Genomic DNA, 22,239 nt, shown 5'->3' on the forward strand with positions numbered 1-22,239 from the left:
TAAGACCACAAATGATATTTCAGAAGATAAGTTTAGTTTTCTCCCTGGATACACCACCACTCCCCGCGCTTCTTTCTGTCCCTTTCCACACTGCTAACGCAAGAGGAGAGACTGAAAAAGCATTGAACAGATTACTGTGAAGTAATATAATGATGATTCATGTTTATTATTACCTGTTTTTATGCTCATGTTTTACACTTCATTAACATAACGATTAACAATAAGTCTGAACATTAATTCAGTCACCTCTGGTCGAGAAAAATATATTTTCCCAGTACGTTCATTCTCTAACTCATCAACCAGCATCCACCTGCTCTGCCTTCTCGAGCAAGCCAGGGGCATGTGGAGGTAAATTGAATTTAAAGGTAAAATGTTGAGGTAAATTTACTAACCGGGAGGGTTAAAGAGTACAGTCAGGGTGCCGCAGAACCCCTGCAGTACCTCTGGAGACCCCAGATTGAGAACCCCTGATTTGGCAGATGCTCTTATCCAGAGAGATTTACAGTAAGAGCATTCACCTTAAGATAGCTATTTATTTAGGAAATAAACTTAATGAATTATTCATAAAATTGTTATCTCACCTCTTAGCTTTGGTGTTATGTCCCCCAGAGAGATGCATTTTAGAGACAGGGCCCCCCTCCTCTCTCTCCCCAGAGAGACTCATTTTAGAGGCAGGGCCCCCCTCCTCTCTCTCCCCAGAGAGACTCATTTTAGAGTCAGGGCCCCCCTCCTCTCTCTCCCCAGAGAGACTAATTTTAGAGGCAGGGCCCCCCTCCTCTCTCTCCCCAGAGAGAATCATTTTAGAGTCAGGGCCCCCCTCCTCTCTCTCCCCAGAGAGACTCATTTTAGAGCACTGACCCCTGTAAACAGAGATCCAGCATGTTGGTTGTGGTTAACACAGTGACAACTAAACAGAGATCCAGCATGTTGGTTGTGGTTAACACAGTGACAACTAAACAGAGATCCAACATGTTGGTTGTGGTTAAGACAGTGACAACTAAACAGAGATCCAGCATGTTGGTTGTGGATAACACAGTGACAACTAAACAGAGATCCAGCATGTTGGTTGTGGTTAACACAGTAACAACTAGTTCTTGACTGTTAATTGTTCTCATGTATTCATTATCTCTTAGAGAAATAAAACATTTACTAACAGATACATAGAAACAGTCAGGTGATTTAAAGCATCACATGAACATGTTGTTGTGACATTTCATCTCCATGGTAACCGTCAATAATAATAATAAGTCACTGTTTGTTAAGGTAGTTCTAGACAGAACAATAACAATAATAATAATAATAATAATAATAATAATAATAATTTACTGTTTGTTAAGGTAGTTCTAGACAGAACAACAACAATAACAATAATAATAATAATAATAATAATAATAATAAGTCACTGTTTGTTAAGGTAGTTATAGACAGAACAGCAACAATAATAATAATAATAATAATAATAATAAGTCACTGTTTGTTAAGGTAGTTATAGACAGAACAACAACAATAATAATAATAATAGTAATAATAATAAGTCACTGTTTGTTAAGGTAGTTATAGACAGTACAGCAACCATAATAATAATAATAATAGTAATAATAATAATAACAATAATAATAATAATAATAATAATAATAAGTCACTGTTTGTTAAGGTAGTTATAGACAGTGCAGCAACACAAGGCCATGTCTCACTCGTATTTGTATTCACTAACAGTTGACTATTTATTGTCTTTCAATCTGTTCTTTTCTAAACGTATCTGAGAATGTAGACAGAAGGGCTAAAACGGACATGATTGATCCGAGGAGGAAATTGTTGATCCATTCAGAAAGGTTTTTTTGCATCAAGTGAGAGATGTTATATTATGTAAAGTAGACTAGGTTATAATGTATAATAGCAGTTTGTTAGTGACATGCAGATCAAGGTCTATACCTCGGCTATAGCCTACATATCATAGATGACCAGTCTAAACCTGTTCAGATCAACATAATGTTATAGTCCTACCAGTAGCAGGACAGAGAATGTACTGTATATAACCTACATATCATAGATGACCAGCCTAAACCTGTTCAGATCAACATAATGTTATAGTCCTACCAGTAGCAGGACAGAGAATGTACTGTATATAACCTGCATATCATAGATGACCAGTCTAAACCTATTCAGATCAACATAATGTTATAGTCCTACCAGTAGCAGGACAGAGAATGTACTGTATATAACCTACATATCATAGATGACCAGCCTAAACCTGTTCAGATCAGTTCACAGAGACCATCAGGTTTGTCGGCATGATAAGTGATCATAGCCTTATAATAGTTTGTAGGTAGTCTAGACCAACAGTACGAGAGTCTGACCGTCTTTCCTACATACCAACACATTTATTCAATGTTACCGAGAAATATGTGCCACAGTTTCAACAGCCATTTTTGTAACTGCGTAGACTACACACTTACTTTCACGTTCATATGAGGAAATCACAAAACTTCTGACAGTCACTGGTGCAGCCGCCTGTTTTCTTGCAGATGAAGTAGCTTTCACAGCCAACTCATTCAACCAGCCTAAACAACAGTAAATACAAGATGTCAAATGGACAAAAGTGAATCCTGATATAGTCATATACATTAGAGAGGGGTATATTGCTGCAGATGTTGGATCTTAATTTGAGCCAGTTTGCTACACCAGAAAAATAATCCTGCAGAAACAGGACATTTGAATTATTGTGTGGATTATAATTAATGAACAGTTTTAAAATGGAAAAGTGGAATTTATCATCTTCAGAAACCTTTTCTAAAGTTTAATTACACTCAAATACACTACAAGTTTAGTTTTTTCTGCAACAGGGTGATCAAATTAAGATCCTACATCTGTACAGAGTTTATGTCTTTATCTGAAAAGGGCAGTTTGAGTTATTAGCAATAACATTGCAACTGTCAGCTGATGTAAACCTCTGTGATTGGATGTTATATACCCCATACATATCCCCATGTACAATTATGTGTACAGATGTAGGATCTTAATTTGATCACCCCCCACTGCAGAAGAACTTTCAAGCAATGCAGGAAATGTAAAACTTGTAGTGTATTTGAGGTTTAAAAAGGCTTCTGAAGTTTGTAATTTCCACTTAGATATTTCAGACTTGAGTTTTCCTTACGAAAAATGTAGTAAACCCTACAAAAATGTCCATTAATTATAATTCACATAATAATTCACATTTTTCTGTTGCTGCAGGAATATTTTCCTGCTGTAGTAAACTGGCTCAAATTAAGATCCTACATATGTACGTGCAAATGTACATTGTGAATAAAGGTGATTGTGATTCTACAAAGGTTGAGTCTCTAGATTCCCTTGCTGCTCTGGAGAAATAATGAAATGGTTGTCATGGTGATTTAAACAGGGACCTGGTTACCTCCCAACTCTGATGTCATTTGTTACATTTCACCCTGTTGATAAAGGCAGCTACAAGGATGAACCCAGAAGACAACTCTAAATCAACACTCACTGATATTATCCTGAAATCCTTTCACTCATATTGTGGTGTCTCTTCGTTTAACAGATAGTCTATGATATTAATATTGTAGCAAACAGTGGTGCAGGGCAGTGAACCCAGGTCGCTGGTGAACAAGGAAAACACCCTATGCATCGCACAAATAGGGTTAACCCAGTATTTATTTATTTATTTTACTAGGCAAGTCAGTTAAGAACAAATTCTTATTTTCAATGATGGCTTAGGAACAGTGGGTTAACTGCCTTGTTCAGGGGTAAACAACCGATTTTTACCTTGTCAGCTCAGGGATTTGATCTTGCAGCCTTTCAGTTACTAATCCAACGCTCTAACTAACCACTAGAGCGTTGGAGCGCAGCTACCTGCCGCCCCAAGTAGGGTTAACCCAGTATCAGTATCAATAGGGTTAACCCAGTATCAGTATCAATAGGGTTAACCCAGTATCAGTATCAATAGTGTTAACCCAGTATCAGTATCAATATGGTTAACCCAGTATCAGTATCAATAGGGTTAACCCAGTATCAGTATCAATAGGGTTAACCCAGTATCAGTATCAATAGGGTTATCAGTATCAGTACCCAGTATCAGTATCAATATTGCTAACCCAGAATCAGTATTAATAGTGTTAACCCAGTATCAGTATAAATAGTGTTAACCCAGTATCAGTATCAATAGGGTTAACCCAGTATCAGTATCAACAGTGTTAACCCAGTGTCAGTATAAATAGGGTTAACCCAGTATCAGTATCAATAGTGTTAACCCAGTATCAGTATTAATAGGGTTAACCCAGTATCGAGTATCAATAGTGTTAACCCAGTATCAGTATCAATAGGGTTAACCCAGTATCAGTATCAATAGGGTTAACCTAGTATGAGTATCAATACTGTTAACCCAGTATCAGTATCAGTAGTGTTAACCCAGTATCAGTATCAATAGGGTTAACCCAGTATCAGTATCAATAGGGTTAACCCAGTATCAGTATCAATAGTGTTAACCCAGTATCAGTATCAATAGGGTTAACCCAGTATCAGTATCAATAGGGTTAACCCAGTATCAGGATCAATAGTGTTAACCCAGTATCAATATCAATAGTGTCAACCCAGTATCAGTATCAATAGGGTTAACCCAGTATCAGTAGGGTTAACCCAGTATCAGAATAAATAGGGTTAACCCAGTATCAGTATTAATAGGGTTAACCCAGTATCAATATCAATAGTGTTAACCCAGTATCAGTATCAATAGGGTTAACCCAGTATCAGTATTAATAGTGTTAACCCAGTATCAGTATCAATAGGGTTAACCCAGTATCAGTATCAATATGGTTAACCCAGTATCAGTATCAATAGGGTTAACCCAGTATTAGTATCAATAGGGTTAACCCTGTATCAGTATCAATAGTGTTAACCCAGTATCAGTATCAATAGGGTTAACCCAGTATCAGTATCAATAGGGTTAACCCAGTATCAGTATAAATAGTGTTAACCCAGTATCAGTATCAATAGGGTTAACCCAGTATCAGTATCAATAGGGTTAACCCAGAATCAGTATAAATAGTGTTAACCCAGTATCAGTATCAATAGGGTTATCAGTATCAGTACCAGTATCAGTATCAATATTGTTAACCCAGAATCAGTATTAATAGTGTTAACCCAGTATCAGTATAAATAGTGTTAACCCAGTATCAGTATCGATAGGGTTAACCCAGTATCAGTATCAACAGTGTTAACCCAGTATCAGTATAAATAGGGTTAACCCAGTATCAGTATCAATAGGGTTAACCCAGTATCAGTATCAATAGTGTTAACCCAGTATCAGTATCAATAGGGTTAACCCAGTATCGGTATCAATAGGGTTAACCCAGTATCAGTATAAATAGTGTTAACCCAGTATCAGTATCAATAGGGTTAACCCAGTATCAGTATCAATAGGGTTAACCCAGAATCAGTATAAATAGTGTTAACCCAGTATCAGTATCAATAGGGTTATCAGTATCAGTACCCAGTATCAGTATCAATATTGTTAACCCAGAATCAGTATTAATAGTGTTAACCCAGTATCAGTATAAATAGTGTTAACCCAGTATCAGTATCAATAGGGTTAACCCAGTATCAGTATCAACAGTGTTAACCCAGTATCAGTATAAATAGGGTTAACCCAGTATCAGTATCAATAGTGTTAACCCAGTATCAGTATTAATAGGGTTAACCCAGTATCAGTATCAATAGTGTTAACCCGGTATCAGTATCAATAGGGTTAACCCAGTATCAGTATCAATACTGTTAACCCAGTATCAGTATCAGTAGTGTTAACCCAGTATCAGTATCAATAGGGTTAACCCAGTATCAGTATTAATAGGGTTAACCCAGTATCAGTATCAATAGGGTTAACCCAGGATCAGGATCAATAGTGTTAACCCAGTATCAATATCAATAGTGTCAACCCAGTATCAGTATCAATAGGGTTAACCCAGTATCAGTAGGGTTAACCCAGTATCAGTATAAATAGGGTTAACCCAGTATCAGTATTAATAGGGTTAACCCAGTATCAATATCAATAGTGTTAACCCAGTATCAGTATCAATAGGGTTAACCCAGTATCAGTATTAATAGTGTTAACCCAGTATCAGTATCAATAGGGTTAACCCAGTATCAGTATCAATATGGTTAACCCAGTATCAGTATCAATAGGGTTAACCCAGTATCAGTATCAATAGGGTTAACCCAGTATCAGTATTAATAGTGTTAACCCAGTATCAGTATCAATAGGGTTAACCCAGTATCAGTATCAATAGGATTAACCCAGTATCAGTATAAATAGTGTTAACCCAGTATCAGTATCAATAGGGTTAACCCAGTATCAGTATCAATAGGGTTAACCCAGAATCAGTATAAATAGTGTTAACCCAGTATCAGTATCAATAGGGTTATCAGTATCAGTACCCAGTATCAGTATCAATATTGTTAACCCAGTATCAGTATTAATAGGGTTAACCCAGTATCAGTATCAATAGGGTTAACCCAGGATCAGGATCAATAGTGTTAACCCAGTATCAATATCAATAGTGTCAACCCAGTATCAGTATCAATAGGGTTAACCCAGTATCAGTAGGGTTAACCCAGTATCAGTATAAATAGGGTTAACCCAGTATCAGTATTAATAGGGTTAACCCAGTATCAATATCAATAGTGTTAACCCAGTATCAGTATCAATAGGGTTAACCCAGTATCAGTATTAATAGTGTTAACCCAGTATCAGTATCAATAGGGTTAACCCAGTATCAGTATCAATATGGTTAACCCAGTATCAGTATCAATAGGGTTAACCCAGTATCAGTATCAATAGGGTTAACCCAGTATCAGTATAAATAGTGTTAACCCAGTATCAGTATCAATAGGGTTAACCCAGTATCAGTATCAATAGGGTTAACCCAGTATCAGTATAAATAGTGTTAACCCAGTATCAGTATCAATAGGGTTAACCCAGTATCAGTATCAATAGGGTTATCAGTATCAGTACCCAGTATCAGTATCAATATTGTTAACCCAGAATCAGTATTAATAGTGTTAACCCAGTATCAGTATAAATAGTGTTAACCCAGTATCAGTATCAATAGGGTTAACCCAGTATCAGTATCAACAGTGTTAACCCAGTATCAGTATAAATAGGGTTAACCCAGTATCAGTATCAATAGTGTTAACCCAGTATCAGTATTAATAGGGTTAACCCAGTATCAGTATCAATAGGGTTAACCCAGTATCAGTATCAATAGGGTTAACCCAGTATCAGTATCAATACTGTTAACCCAGTATCAGTATCAGTAGTGTTAACCCAGTATCAGTATCAATAGGGTTAACCCAGTATCAGTATTAATAGGGTTAACCCAGTATCAGTATCAATAGGGTTAACCCAGTATCAGGATCAATAGTGTTAACCCAGTATCAATATCAATAGTGTCAACCCAGTATCAGTATCAATAGGGTTAACCCAGTATCAGTAGGGTTAACCCATTATCAGTATAAATAGGGTTAACCCAGTATCAATATCAATAGGGTTAACCCAGTATCAATATCAATAGGGTTAACCCAGTATCAATATCAATAGTGTCAACCCAGTATCAGTATCAATAGGGTTAACCTAGTATCAGTAGGGTTAACCCAGTATCAGTATAAATAGGGTTAACCCAGTATCAGTATTAATAGGGTTAACCCAGTATCAATATCAATAGTGTTAACCCAGTATCAGTATCAATAGGGTTAACCCAGTATCAGTATTAATAGTGTTAACCCAGTATCAGTATCAATAGGGTTAACCCAGTATCAGTATAAATAGTGTTAACCCAGTATCAATATCAATAGTGTTAACCCAATATCAGTATCAATAGGGTTAACCCAGTATCAGTATCAATAGTGTTAACCCAGTATCATTATTAATAGTGTTAACCCAGTATCAGTATCAATAGGGTTAACCCAGTATCAATATCAATAGTGTTAACCCAGTATCAGTATCAATAGTGTTAACCCAGTATCAGTATCAATAGGGTTAACCCAGTATCAGTATCAATAGGGTTAACCCAGTATCAATATCAATAGTGTTAACCCAGTATCAGTATCAATAGTGTTAACCCAGTATCAATATCAATAGGGTTAACCCAGTGTCAGTATTAATAGGGTTAACCCAGTATCAGTATCAATAGGGTTAACCCAGTATCAGTATCAATAGGGTTAACCCAGTATCAATATCAATAGTGTTAACCCAGTATCAGTATCAATAGTGTTAACCCAGTATCAATATCAATAGGGTTAACCCAGTGTCAGTATTAATAGGGTTAACCCAGTATCAGTGTTAATTAGTCCCGTGCTTCGACTACTCAGACCCCTCACACATCCGGTCCATTCTGATGACCTCACAGACACCATACCACTTCTGACACCAATGTAGCAAACAGCTGGGCAGGGAAGTGAACCCAGGTCTCACATGTAAAAGGCCAACAACCTACGCATCGCGCCATTGGCACCAATTGGGTCACTTAGTTGGAATTGTGAAGTGGCTCAATTACATTATCATATGAAATGTAGAGAATCACTACACTATAGAGGAACTATGATACAATTACATTATCATATGAAATGTAGAGGATCACTACACTATAGAGGAACTATGATACAATTACATTATCATATGAAATGTAGAGGCTCACTACACTATAGAGGAACTATGATACAATTACATTATCATATGAAATGTAGAGGATCACTACACTATAGAGGAACTATAATACAATTACATTATCATATGAAATGTAGAGGATCACTACACTATAGAGGAACTATGATACAATTACATTATCATATGAAATGTAGAGGATCACTACACTATAGAGGAACTATGATACAATTACATTATCATATGAAATGTAGAGGATCACTACACTATAGAGGAACTATTATACAATTACATTATCATATGAAATGTAGAGGATCACTACACTATAGAGGAACTATGATACAATTACATTATCATATGAAATGTTAAATGTAGAAGTATAATATCTGAATATTGATACATTGAATTTGACTTGACCACATCCAGTCAGCTCCATTTTGTCTGATTAAACTGACACCAACCTGTCTCAGTAGTAGTAGACTGTTAGGAGTGTTTTACTGTCATTCACTATACTAACATTACACCAACCTGTCTCAGTTGTAGTAGACTGTTAGGAGTGTTTTACTGTCATTCACTATACTAACATTACACCATACATTTAATTTATCTACACACTTTACAATAATCCCTGACAGGATTGTCACCTTGTAGCCTGAATTCACAACCAGAACATGTCAAGTCATTGAGATATTTTCTGTTCTGCTGAGAGAGCAGCTTCCTGATGACTAGCACTCTGTATATTCTGATGGGTGAGGCCTGAGATGGAATGTGAAGATAACTGAAGCTGGCTAGCTTTAGAAAACCAGAATATCTAGCTTGCATATTAGTATACCCCCAGGCTATGTTCAGGTTTCAGCATCAGGTATAAACAGCCGAGTTGTTGGCTACAAACTGGGTTGTATTCATTAGTTTACTCCACAGCCAACAGTTCTAAAATGATGCATAAACAGTTTACTCCAAACACTGTACAATGTGACCTAAACGGTTTCTGTTGCCAAACGTTTTGCTACGGTCGGCACTAATGAATACACACAACCTGTTTTGAGGAAGTGTAAGTTATTGTTTGGCTTTCCACAAAATGTTTTTAAAATGTTTTGAGAAGACTTGTCTATAGACCTATGATCCAGTACACTCTTAGAATAAAGGGTTCCAAACGGGTCCTCCGTCTGTCCCCATAGGAGATTATTTGGGGTTCCAGGTAGAACCCTTCTGGCTTCAGTGTAAAACCCTCTGTGGAAAGGGTTCTTCATGGAACCCAAAAGGGTTCTACCTAGTACCAAAAAAAGGGTTCTACAAAGGGTTCTCCTATGGGGACAGCCAAAGAACCCTTTTAGATTGTAGATAGTGTAGGAGCGATCACCCTGGGGCACACAGATGGGCACAGAACGAATTCACCCCACGCATCTAATTTATATCCAAAACATTTTAAGGAGAGTAGGACTATTATAACACTGTCCACCAAAAATATAATTAACTATATGAATACACACAACAATATCATCAACTATATTAATACACATAACAATACCATCAACTATATTAATACACATAACAATATCATCAACTATATTAATACACATAACAATATCACCAACTATATGAATACACATAACAATATCATCAACTATATTAATACACATAACAATATCATCAACTATATTAATACACATAACAATATCACCAACTATATGAATACACACAACAATATCATCAACTATATTAATACACATAACAATATCATCAACTATATTAATACACACAACAATATCACCAACTATATGAATACACATAACAATATCATCAACTATATTAATACACATGACAATATCATCAACTATATTAATACACATGACAATATCATCAACTATATTAATACACATTACAATATCATCAACTATATTAATACACATGACAATCGTCGTCTTACCTTTTATCTCTCAATAGAAACAGAGTCTGAATGATCATTCGGTCGTCGAAAGTTACTTTCGTTTGCTCTGCTCATTTACATATCAGGTTCTACCTGTTCTCTCTCCGAGTCCTCTCTCTTTACAGCTCTTACAATGAGCCTTGGCAAACATTCTACAACTGTCTGGAACTCTATTGGAGAGATGTAACACCATTCTTCCACAAGAAATTACATCATTTGGTGTTTTATTGATGGTAAGTTTTCAATTGTGTTGAGACTCTGACCTGTCCAATGAGCCACATTGATTAAAGAATCCTACAGTACCAAAACACCCTCTCTCTCTCTCACACACACACACACACACACACACACACACACACACACACACACACACACACACACACACACACACACACACACACACACACACACACACACACACACACACACACACGCGCGCAGTGCAGTAATTAGAATCCCAGTCTACTGTACACTCCCATCCTCTGCCTCTCTCCATCACTTTCTCTGTGTCGTCTGTTGCTGTCTCTGTTGGTGGGGGGTTAGGCCTACTACAATACAACATTCACAACATGACAACACAACTACATAACACCATTAAATACAGTTGGTTACTACAATACAACATTCACAACATGACAACACAACTACATAACACCATTAAATACAATTGGTTACTACAATACAACATTCACAACATGACAACACAACTACACAACACCATTAAATACAGTTGAGGATTACTACAATACAACATTCACAACATCACAACACAACTACATAACACCATTAAATACAGTTGAGGGTTACTACAATACAACATTCACAACATCACAACACAACTACATAACACCATTAAATACAGTTGAGGGTTACTACAATACAACATTCACAACATGACAACACAACTACACAACACCATTAAATACAGTTGAGGATTACTACAATACAACATTCACAACATCACAACACAACTACATAACACCATTAAATACAGTTGAGGGTTACTACAATACAACATTCACAACATGACAACACAACTACATAACACCATTAAATACAGTTGGTTACTACAATACAACATTCACAACATGACAACACAACTACATAACACCATTAAATACAGTTGGTTACTACAATACAACATTCACAACGTGACAACACAACTACACAACACCATTAAATACAGTTGAGGATTACTACAATACAACATTCACAACATGACAACACAACTACATATCACCATTAAATACAGTTGGTTATTACAATACAACATTCACAACATGACAACACAACTACATAACACCATTAAATACAGTTGGTTACTACAATACAACATTCACAACATGACCACACAACTACATAACACCATTAAATACAGTTGGTTATTACAATACAACATTCACAACATGACAACACAACTACATAACACCATTAAATACAGTTGAGGGTTACTACAATACAACATTCACAACATGACAACACAACTACATAACACCATTAAATACAGTTGGTTACCACAATACAACATTCACAACATGACAACACAACTACATAACACCATTAAATACAGTTGGTTACTACAATACAACATTCACAACATGACAACACAACTACATAACACCATTAAATACAGTTGGTTACTACAATACAACATTCACAACATGACAACACAACTACATAACACCATTAAATACAGTTGAGGGTTACTACAATACAACATTCACAACATGACAACACAACTACACAACACCATTAAATACAGTTGAGGGTTACTACAATACAACATTCACAACATGACAACACAACTACACAACACCATTAAATACAGTTGAGGATTACTACAATACAACATTCACAACATGACAACACAACTACATAACACCATTAAATACAGTTGGTTACTACAATACAACATTCACAACATGACAACACAACTACATAACACCATTAAATACAGTTGGTTACTACAATACAACATTCACAACATGACAACACAACTACATAACACCATTAAATACAGTTGGTTACTACAATACAACATTCACAACATGACAACACAACTACATAACACCATTAAATACAGTTGGTTACTACAATACAACATTCACAACATGACAACACAACTACATAACACCTTTAAATACAGTTGAGGGTTACTACAATACAACATTCACAACATGACAACACAACTACATAACACCATTAAATACAGTTGGTTACTACAATACAACATTCACAACATCACAACACAACTACATAACACCATTAAATACAGTTGGTTACTACAATACAACATTCACAACATGACAACACAACTACATAACACCATTAAATACAGTTGGTTATTACAATACAACATTCACAACATGACAACACAACTACATAACACCATTAAATACAGTTGGTTACTACAATACAACATTCACAACATGACAACACAACTACATAACACCATTAAATACAGTTGGTTACTACAATACAACATTCACAACATGACAACACAACTACATAACACCATTAAATACAGTTGGTTACTACAATTCAACATTCACAACATGACAACACAACTACATAACACCATTAAATACAGTTGGTTACCACAATACAACATTCACAACATGACAACACAACTACATAACACCATTAAATACAGTTGGTTACCACAATACAACATTCACAACATGACAACACAACTACATAACACCATTAAATACAGTTGGTTACTACAATACAACATTCACAACATGACAACACAACTACATAACACCATTAAATACAGTTGGTTACTACAATACAACATTCACAACATGACAACACAACTACACAACACCATTAAATACAGTTGAGGATTACTACAATACAACATTCACAACATGACAACACAACTACATAACACCTTTAAATACAGTTGAGGGTTACTACAATACAACATTCACAACATGGCAACACAACTACACAACACCATTAAATACAGTTGAGCATTACTACAATACAACATTCACAACATGACAACACAACTACATAACACCATTAAATACAGTTGGTTACTACAATACAACATTCACAACATGACAACACAACTACATAACACCATTAAATACAGTTGGTTACTACAATACAACATTCACAACATGACAACACAACTACATAACACTATTAAATACAGTTGAGGGTTACTACAATACAACATTCACAACATGACAACACAACTACATAACACCATTAAATACAGTTGGTTATTACAATACAACATTCACAACATGACAACACAACTACATAACACCATTAAATACAGTTGAGGGTTACTACAATACAACATTCACAACATGACAACACAACTATATAACACCATTAAATACAGTTGGTTACTACAATACAACATTCACAACATGACAACACAACTACATAACACCATTAAATACAGTTGGTTACTACAATACAACATTCACAACATGACAACACAACTACACAACACCATTAAATACAGTTGGTTACTACAATACAACATTCACAACATGACAACACAACTACATAACACCATTAAATACAGTTGGTTACTACAATACAACATTCACAACATGACAACACAACTACATAACACCATTAAATACAGTTGGTTACTACAATACAACATTCACAACATGACAACACAACTACATAACACCATTAAATACAGTTGGTTACTACAATACAACATTCACAACATGACAACACAACTACATAACACCATTAAATACAGTTGAGGGTTACTACAATACAACATTCACAACATGACAACACAACTACATAACACCATTAAATACAGTTGGAATGTAGTTAGAACTCTCAAACTGTTTCCATCAAACAGAAAACAACCAGAAAGCTGGATCAACACCTTTAGATTTCTAGATGCTGCACTTTGCTTTTTCCTTACCCAGACAGCTGTTTAAGGTCCTACAAAGGCAGAGTGCAGTATCAGCATTTTAAGGGTCATAGGTCAGATCAGTGGTCATGGTTGATATGCATGGACTAAAAAACAACAACTTTAAAGCCATTTTTCTCAGATTCACTGTTTGTGTAGATGCTGTTTGTCTTTGTAGGACAGTAGTTCAGGTGGCTGTTTGTGTAGATGCTGTTTGTCTTTGTAGGACAGTAGTTCAGGTGGCTGTTTGTGTAGATGCTGTTTGTCTTTGTAGGGCAGTAGTTCAGGTGGCTGTTTGTGTAGATGCTGTTTGTCTTTGTAGGACAGTAGTTCAGGTGGCTGTTTGTGTAGATGCTGTTTGTCTTTGTAGGGCAGTAGTTCAGGTGGCTGTTTGTGTAGATGCTGTTTGTCTTTGTAGGACAGTAGTTCAGGTGGCTGTTTGTGTAGATGCTGTTTGTCTTTGTAGGACAGTAGTTCAGGTGGCTGTTTGTGTAGATGCTGTTTGTCTTTGTAGGACAGTAGTTCAGGTGGCTGTTTGTGTAGATGCTGTTTGTATTTGTAGGACAGTAGTTCAGGTGGCTGTTTGTGTAGACTGCTCCTTGTCTTTTCTAGGGCAGTAGTTCAGGTGGCTGTTTGTGTAGATGCTGTTTGTCTTTTCTAGGGCAGTAGTTCAGGTGGCTGTTTGTGTAGATGCTGTTTGTCTTTTCTAGGGCAGTAGTTCAGGTGGCTGTTTGTGTAGATGCTGTTTGTCTTTGTAGGGCAGTAGTTCAGGTGGCTGTGTGTGTAGATGCTGTTTGTCTTTGTAGGGCAGTAGTTCAGGTGGCTGTTTGTGTAGATGCTGTTTGTCTTTGTAGGGCAGTAGTTCAGGTGGCTGTGTGTGTAGATGCTGTTTGTCTTTCTAGGACAGTAGTTCAGGTGGCTGTTTGTGTAGATGCTGTTTGTCTTTGTAGGACAGTAGTTCAGGTGGCTGTTTGTGTAGATGCTGTTTGTCTTTGTAGGGCAGTAGTTCAGGTGGCTGTTTGTGTAGATGCTGTTTGTCTTTGTAGGACAGTAGTTCAGGTGGCTGTTTGTGTAGATGCTGTTTGTCTTTGTAGGGCAGTAGTTCAGGTGGCTGTTTGTGTAGATGCTGTTTGTCTTTGTAGGACAGTAGTTCAGGTGGCTGTTTGTGTAGATGCTGTTTGTCTTTGTAGGACAGTAGTTCAGGTGGCTGTTTGTGTAGATGCTGTTTGTCTTTGTAGGACAGTAGTTCAGGTGGCTGTTTGTGTAGATGCTGTTTGTATTTGTAGGACAGTAGTTCAGGTGGCTGTTTGTGTAGACTGCTCCTTGTCTTTTCTAGGGCAGTAGTTCAGGTGGCTGTTTGTGTAGATGCTGTTTGTCTTTTCTAGGGCAGTAGTTCAGGTGGCTGTTTGTGTAGATGCTGTTTGTCTTTTCTAGGGCAGTAGTTCAGGTGGCTGTTTGTGTAGATGCTGTTTGTCTTTGTAGGGCAGTAGTTCAGGTGGCTGTGTGTGTAGATGCTGTTTGTCTTTGTAGGGCAGTAGTTCAGGTGGCTGTTTGTGTAGATGCTGTTTGTCTTTGTAGGGCAGTAGTTCAGGTGGCTGTGTGTGTAGATGCTGTTTGTCTTTCTAGGACAGTAGTTCAGGTGGCTGTTTGTGTAGATGCTGTTTGTCTTTGTAGGACAGTAGTTCGCTGTTTGTGTAGATGCTGTTTGTCTTTGTAGGACAGTAGTTCAGGTGGCTGTTTGTGTAGATGCTGTTTGTCTTTGTAGGACAGTAGTTCAGGTGGCTGTTTGTGTAGATGCTGTTTGTCTTTGTAGGGCAGTAGTTCAGGTGGCTGTTTGTGTAGATGCTGTTTGTCTTTGTAGGGCAGTAGTTGGCTTCCCTTGTACCTTAGTCTGCCTCCTGTCTCTCCTATCTCCATGGTTGCACCTTCCTGAAAACAATGACTCCATACTTTGCTGAAACCTGTTCTGCCAGTTCATGTCCGAATGTTCCATTGTGGTTAGCCAAAAGATGACAAGATAGTTCACACATTCATCATTCAGGGTAACTATCAAACAGATATGTCACATTTTTCTGTTTCGTCCATAACTTGTTTCCTGCTTGTAGCAGGCCGTGTTTACAGGAATCCTTTTCTCTAACTAGAAATGAAATGTGATTTCATGAGAATATTTTTCTGCAGTGAGAGTGTAATGCAAGTCAAACTGTCCTTGGATGAATGTCAACAATATTTATAAACAGCATTGTTAAATTTACTGTTGTAATTTAAAAATAATCAATGCTGTCATTTTCTATGTTAGCTAGCTTTTAAAATGTTTTATTGTCACAGACAGCGGATTGGTGCAGTGAAATGTGTTGTTTTCCAGGGTCAGCCATAGTAGTATGATAGATGCAGTGAAATGTGTTGTTTTACAGGGTCAACCATAGTAGTATGGCGCCCCTGGAGCAAATTAGGTGTAAGTGCCTTCCTTAAATTAAGGGCACCGACAGATTTTTACCTTGATGGCTTAAAGAACACTCTAACCACTAGTCTATCTGACCACACCCTAAAATAAGATAATGTTTAAGTGTTTAAATGTTGTCCATATTATTAGGATTATGTACACAGCTATTCTGCTGTACAGTTCCAAACTGCTGCTAAACATTTGGTCAGAGATGAGTTCAGACTGAAACCAGCCTTAGTATCTGTTATATCTGGGGACAAATTGTCCTGGTTCAATTATCTTCTGTTATATCTGGGGACAAAGTGTCCTGGTTCAATTATCTTCTGTTTTATCTGGGGACAAAGTGTCCTGGTTAAATTATCTTCTGTTATATCTGGGGACAAAGTGTCCTGGTTCAATTATCTTCTGTTATATCTGGGGACAAAGTGTCCTGCTTCAATTATCTTCTGTTATATCTGGGGACAAAGTGTCCTGGTTCAATTATCTTCTGTTATATCTGGGGACAAAGTGTCCTGGTTCAATTATCTTCTGTTATATCTGGGGACAAAGTGTCCTGGTTCAATTATCTTCTGTTATATCTGGGGACAAAGTGTCCTGGTTCAATTATCTTCTGTTATATCTGGGGACAAAGTGTCCTGGTTCAATTATCTTCTGTTATATCTGGGGACAAAGTGTCCTGGTTCAATTATCTTCTGTTATATCTGGGGACAAAGTGTCCTGGTTCAATTATCTTCTGTTATATCTGGGGACAAAGTGTCCTGGTTAATTACCTTCTGTTTCAGGGAAAATGGAGGGTCAAATTTGCTGTAAGTTACTGGTGTTTTCCTTGGTATTCTATCAGGCTCTGAGTTCAGGCCATCCCGACCATGACACCCTCACACACTCCATGAGACAGCCAGCGATCCCAGTTATCACCAGAATAAACATGGTACAATCCCACAGAAAAATGATGGGTTAACTAGCATTGAAATGCAAGTACCCAGATAATGGTAAGAAAGATTGAAAATAAATTATTTAAAAGCTAGAGAGAGAATATAATAGACGCTATGTGTCAGAAAGTGATTGATGATCTATTTATGTGTCTTATGTTTATGCCCTTTCAAGGCCATCCTGTCCAGATGTCCTCATGCTATTTAGGGTGTGCTTATGTAACACGATAGTGCAGCAGTAAAGCAAATGTTTGCAATAAAAAGTAATGGCCTGATAATTGATGTGTGGTGATCTTGGGAACAGTTGGGAATTTTTGTAGTGAATGGGGGAGGCCTGCATTTGAACTGTTTGAATAATGTGTGTAGTGAACTTATGGAGCTGCTGTGTAGTGAGCTTGTGACCATCTGCAGAATGAAAAATACGTTTCCGGGGTAGGTCTGCCTGAGTATAAGTAAGTGTTAGACTTGTCCTGTCAACACTACAAGCGACAAGAAACCTCAAGAGAGATAAACCCCAGAAAACTCTAAAGAAGAAAGAAATAAAACATGGATTTGTTAAGTACTGACACGCCCGTGACGACCTTTACATCAGAAGTAGGACACAGGCTAAAACATAGAGAAAGGGAGTATAAAGAGTTTAAATCATCAATATATGATGCTCCAAAAAATGGTTTTCTAAATTTGAATAGAACCCAAATATCGCCTGTAACTATGTACAAATCACAGGGCTAGCTATACAGACCAGTGGTAATTTATCCTACATGTTGGGGGTGATTAGCTAGCTATACAGACCAGTGGTAATTTATCCTACATGTTGGGGGTGATGAGCTAGCTATACAGACCAGTGGTAATGTATCCTGCATGTTGGGGGTGATGAGCGAGCTATACAGACCAGTGGTAATGTATCCTGCATGTTGGGGGTGATGAGCTAGCTATACAGACCAGTGGTAATGTATCCTGCATGTTGGGGGTGATGAGCTAGCTATACAGACCAGTGGTAATGTATCCTACATGTTGGGGGTGATGAGCTAGCTATACAGACCAGTGGTAATGTATCCTGCATGTTGGGGATGATAAGCTAGCTATACAGACCAGTGGTAATTTATCCTACATGTTGGGGATGATTAGCTAGCTATACAGACCAGTGGTAATGTATCCTGCATGTTGGGGGTGATGAGCTAGCTATACAGACCAGTGGTAATGTATCCTACATGTTGGGGATGATTAGCTAGCTATACAGACCAGTGGTAATTTATCCTACATGTTGGGGATGATTAGCTAGCTATACAGACCAGTGGTAATTTATCCTACATGTTGGGGATGATGAGCTAGCTATACAGACCAGTGGTAATTTATTATATATATATTATTATATTATATGTATATATTTATTTATAATTCATTTTTGATATACATGCAGGGTTCAACAACATACCCTGTGGATATACATGCAGGGTTTAACAACATACCCTGTGGATATACATGCAGGGTTTAACAACATACCCTGTGGATATACATGCAGGGTTCAACAACATACCCTGTGGATATACATGCAGGGTTCAACAACATACCCTGTGGATATACATGCAGGGTTCAACAACATACCCTGTGGATCTACATGCAGGGTTCAACAACATGTTGGTGTATACTGACATCATATCCTATCAAAGTGTAGGAGACAGTAATGTACCAGTTCTGAGAACAGTTCATATAGATGGAAAGGATGGGGACGGAATCACTGTTAACTATGAGAAGTTACACGATGTACCTGTAAGCAAGAAATATTTTGAAAACATTCAGGATGAGATTAAAACGGATCAGAACCAAAATATTGCATTTACTTATGGTAAAATGATAGTAAAACTCCACTTTAGACTCCACTTTAGGTACACAATCACCATCTCTATCCACTATGTATTATACTATGTTGACCCGGTGGGTAATGGATTACCCAGTTATTTTAATTTAACCTGTTATGGCTAGGGGGCAGTATTTTCACGGCTGGATAAAAAACGTACCCGATTTAATCTGGTTACTACTCCTGCCCAGTAACTAGAATATGCATATAATTATTGGCTTTGGATAGAAAACACTCCAAAGTTTCTACAACTGTTTGAATGGTGTCTGTGAGTATAACAGAACTCAAATGGCAGGTCAAAACCTGAGAGATTCCTTTACAGGAAGTGGCCTGTCTGACCATTTCTGGAACTTCTTTGCCATCTCTATCTTTTACAAAGCATCTCTGCTCTAACGTGACACTTCCCACGTCTTCCATAGGCTCTCAGAGCCCGGGAAAAAACAGAATGTCGTCATCCCAGCCCCAGGCTGAAACACATTATCGCCTTTCTCAAGTGGCCGATCAAGGGACTGTGGGCTTAGGCCGAGGTTTTATAAATGTTTTAGACAGAGTAGAGCACAGTGTTTTAGTACTGGGGGTTTATAAATGTTTTAGACAGAGTTGAGCAGTGTTTCAGTAGCAGGGATTTATAAATGTTTTAGACCGAGTAGAGCACAGTGTTTTAGTACTGGGGGTTTATAAATGTTTTAGACAGAGTAGTGCACAGTGTTTTAGTACTGGGGTTTTTATAAATGTTTTAGACAGAGTAGAGCACAGTGTTTTAGTAGCAGGGGTTTATAAATGTTTTAGACAGAGTAGAGCACAGTGTTTTAGTACTGGGGTTTTATAAATGTTTTAGACAGAGTAGAGCACAGTGTTTTAGTACTGGGGGTTTATAAATGTTTTAGACAGAGTAGAGCACAGTGTTTTAGTACCGGGGTTTTATAAATGTTTTAGACAGAGTAGAGCACAGTGTTTTAGTAGCAGGGTTTATAAATGTTTTAGACAGAGTAGAGCACAGTGTTTTAGTACCGGGGGTTTATAAATGTTTTAGACAGAGTAGAGCACAGTGTTTTAGTACCGGGGGTTTATAAATGTTTTAGAAAGAGTAGAGCACAGTGTTTTAGTACTGGGGGTTTATAAATGTTTTAGACAGAGTAGAGCACAGTGTTTTAGTACCGGGGGTTTATAAATGTTTTAGACAGAGTAGAGCACAGTGTTTTAGTACCGGGGTTTTATAAATGTTTTAGACAGAGTAGAGCACAGTGTTTTAGTACTGGGGGTTTATAAATGTTTTAGACAGAGTAGAGCACAGTGTTTTAGTACCGAGGTTTTATAAATGTTTTAGACAGAGTAGAGCACAGTGTTTTAGTAGCAGGGTTTTATAAATGTTTTAGACAGAGTAGAGCACAGTGTTTTAGTAGCGGGGGTTTATAAATGTATTGGACAGAGTAGAGCACAGTGTTTTAGTACCGGGGGTTTATAAATGTTTTAGAAAGAGTAGAGCACAGTGTTTTAGTACTGGGGGTTTATAAATGTTTTAGACAGAGTAGAGCACAGTGTTTTAGTACTGGGGTTTTATAAATGTTTTAGACAGAGTAGAGCACAGTGTTTTAGTACTGGGGGTTTATAAATGTTTTAGACAGAGTAGAGCACAGTGTTTTAGTACTGGGGTTTTATAAATGTTTTAGACAGAGTAGAGCACAGTGTTTTAGTACCGGGGGTTTATAAATGTTTTAGAAAGAGTAGAGCACAGTGTTTTAGTACTGGGGGTTTATAAATGTTTTAGACAGAGTAGAGCACAGTGTTTTAGTACTGGGGGTTTATAAATGTTTTAGACAGAGTAGAGTACAGTGTTTTAGTACCGAGGTTTTATAAATGTTTTAGACAGAGTAGAGCACAGTGTTTTAGTAGCAGGGTTTTATACATGTTTTAGAAAGAGTAGAGCACAGTGTTTTAGTACTGGGGTTTTATAAATGTTTTAGAAAGAGTAGAGCACAGTGTTTTAGTACTTGGGGTTTATAAATGTTTTAGACAGAGTAGTGCACAGTGTTTTAGTAGCAGGGTTTATAAATGTTTTAGACAGAGTAGAGCACAGTGTTTTAGTAGCAGGGGTTTATAAATGTTTTAGACAGAGTAGAGCACAGTGTTTTAGTACTGGGGGTTTATAAATGTTTTAGACAGAGTAGAGCACAGTGTTTTAGTACTGGGGGTTTTATAAATGTTTCAGACAGAGTAGAGCACAGTGTTTTATTACCGAGGTTATATAAATGTTAGCACAGTTGAGTCTGTCTGCTGACCACTTTTCACCCTTGAAAGTCATGGTGGATACAACAATTGGTAGATAAACCCCTGGTTGCTGATTACTCTCAAAGTCATAAAACACAAATGTCTCTGAATGTTCATCTTCATCCAATGGCTGAATGTAGCACTCATGTTCCACTTCCTGAACCACTTCAGTGTCTTTGCTTTTCAAAGCCCCTTTACAGACAGGGCAGTGTAGGATACCACATACCTTTACAGACAGGGCAGTGTAG

The 22,239-nt window shown here is 37.2% G+C and overlaps 1 long non-coding RNA gene across 1 annotated transcript; it reads right to left on the reverse strand.

Moving 5' to 3' along the window:
* Window positions 1-794: 794 nt before the first annotated feature.
* On the reverse strand, window positions 795-10,647 carry LOC123732108 (uncharacterized). Its single transcript, XR_006762964.1, has 3 exons — window positions 10,596-10,647; window positions 2,457-2,561; window positions 795-860 (listed from the first exon to the last, which is right to left on the reverse strand). It is a non-coding gene; the product is annotated as an uncharacterized lncRNA (long non-coding RNA).
* Between the last annotated feature and the right edge of the window lie 11,592 nt (window positions 10,648-22,239).

Source organism: Salmo salar, unplaced genomic scaffold, assembly GCF_905237065.1.
Source record: "Salmo salar unplaced genomic scaffold, Ssal_v3.1, whole genome shotgun sequence".
NCBI classification, from domain to species: Eukaryota; Metazoa; Chordata; class Actinopteri; order Salmoniformes; family Salmonidae; genus Salmo; species Salmo salar.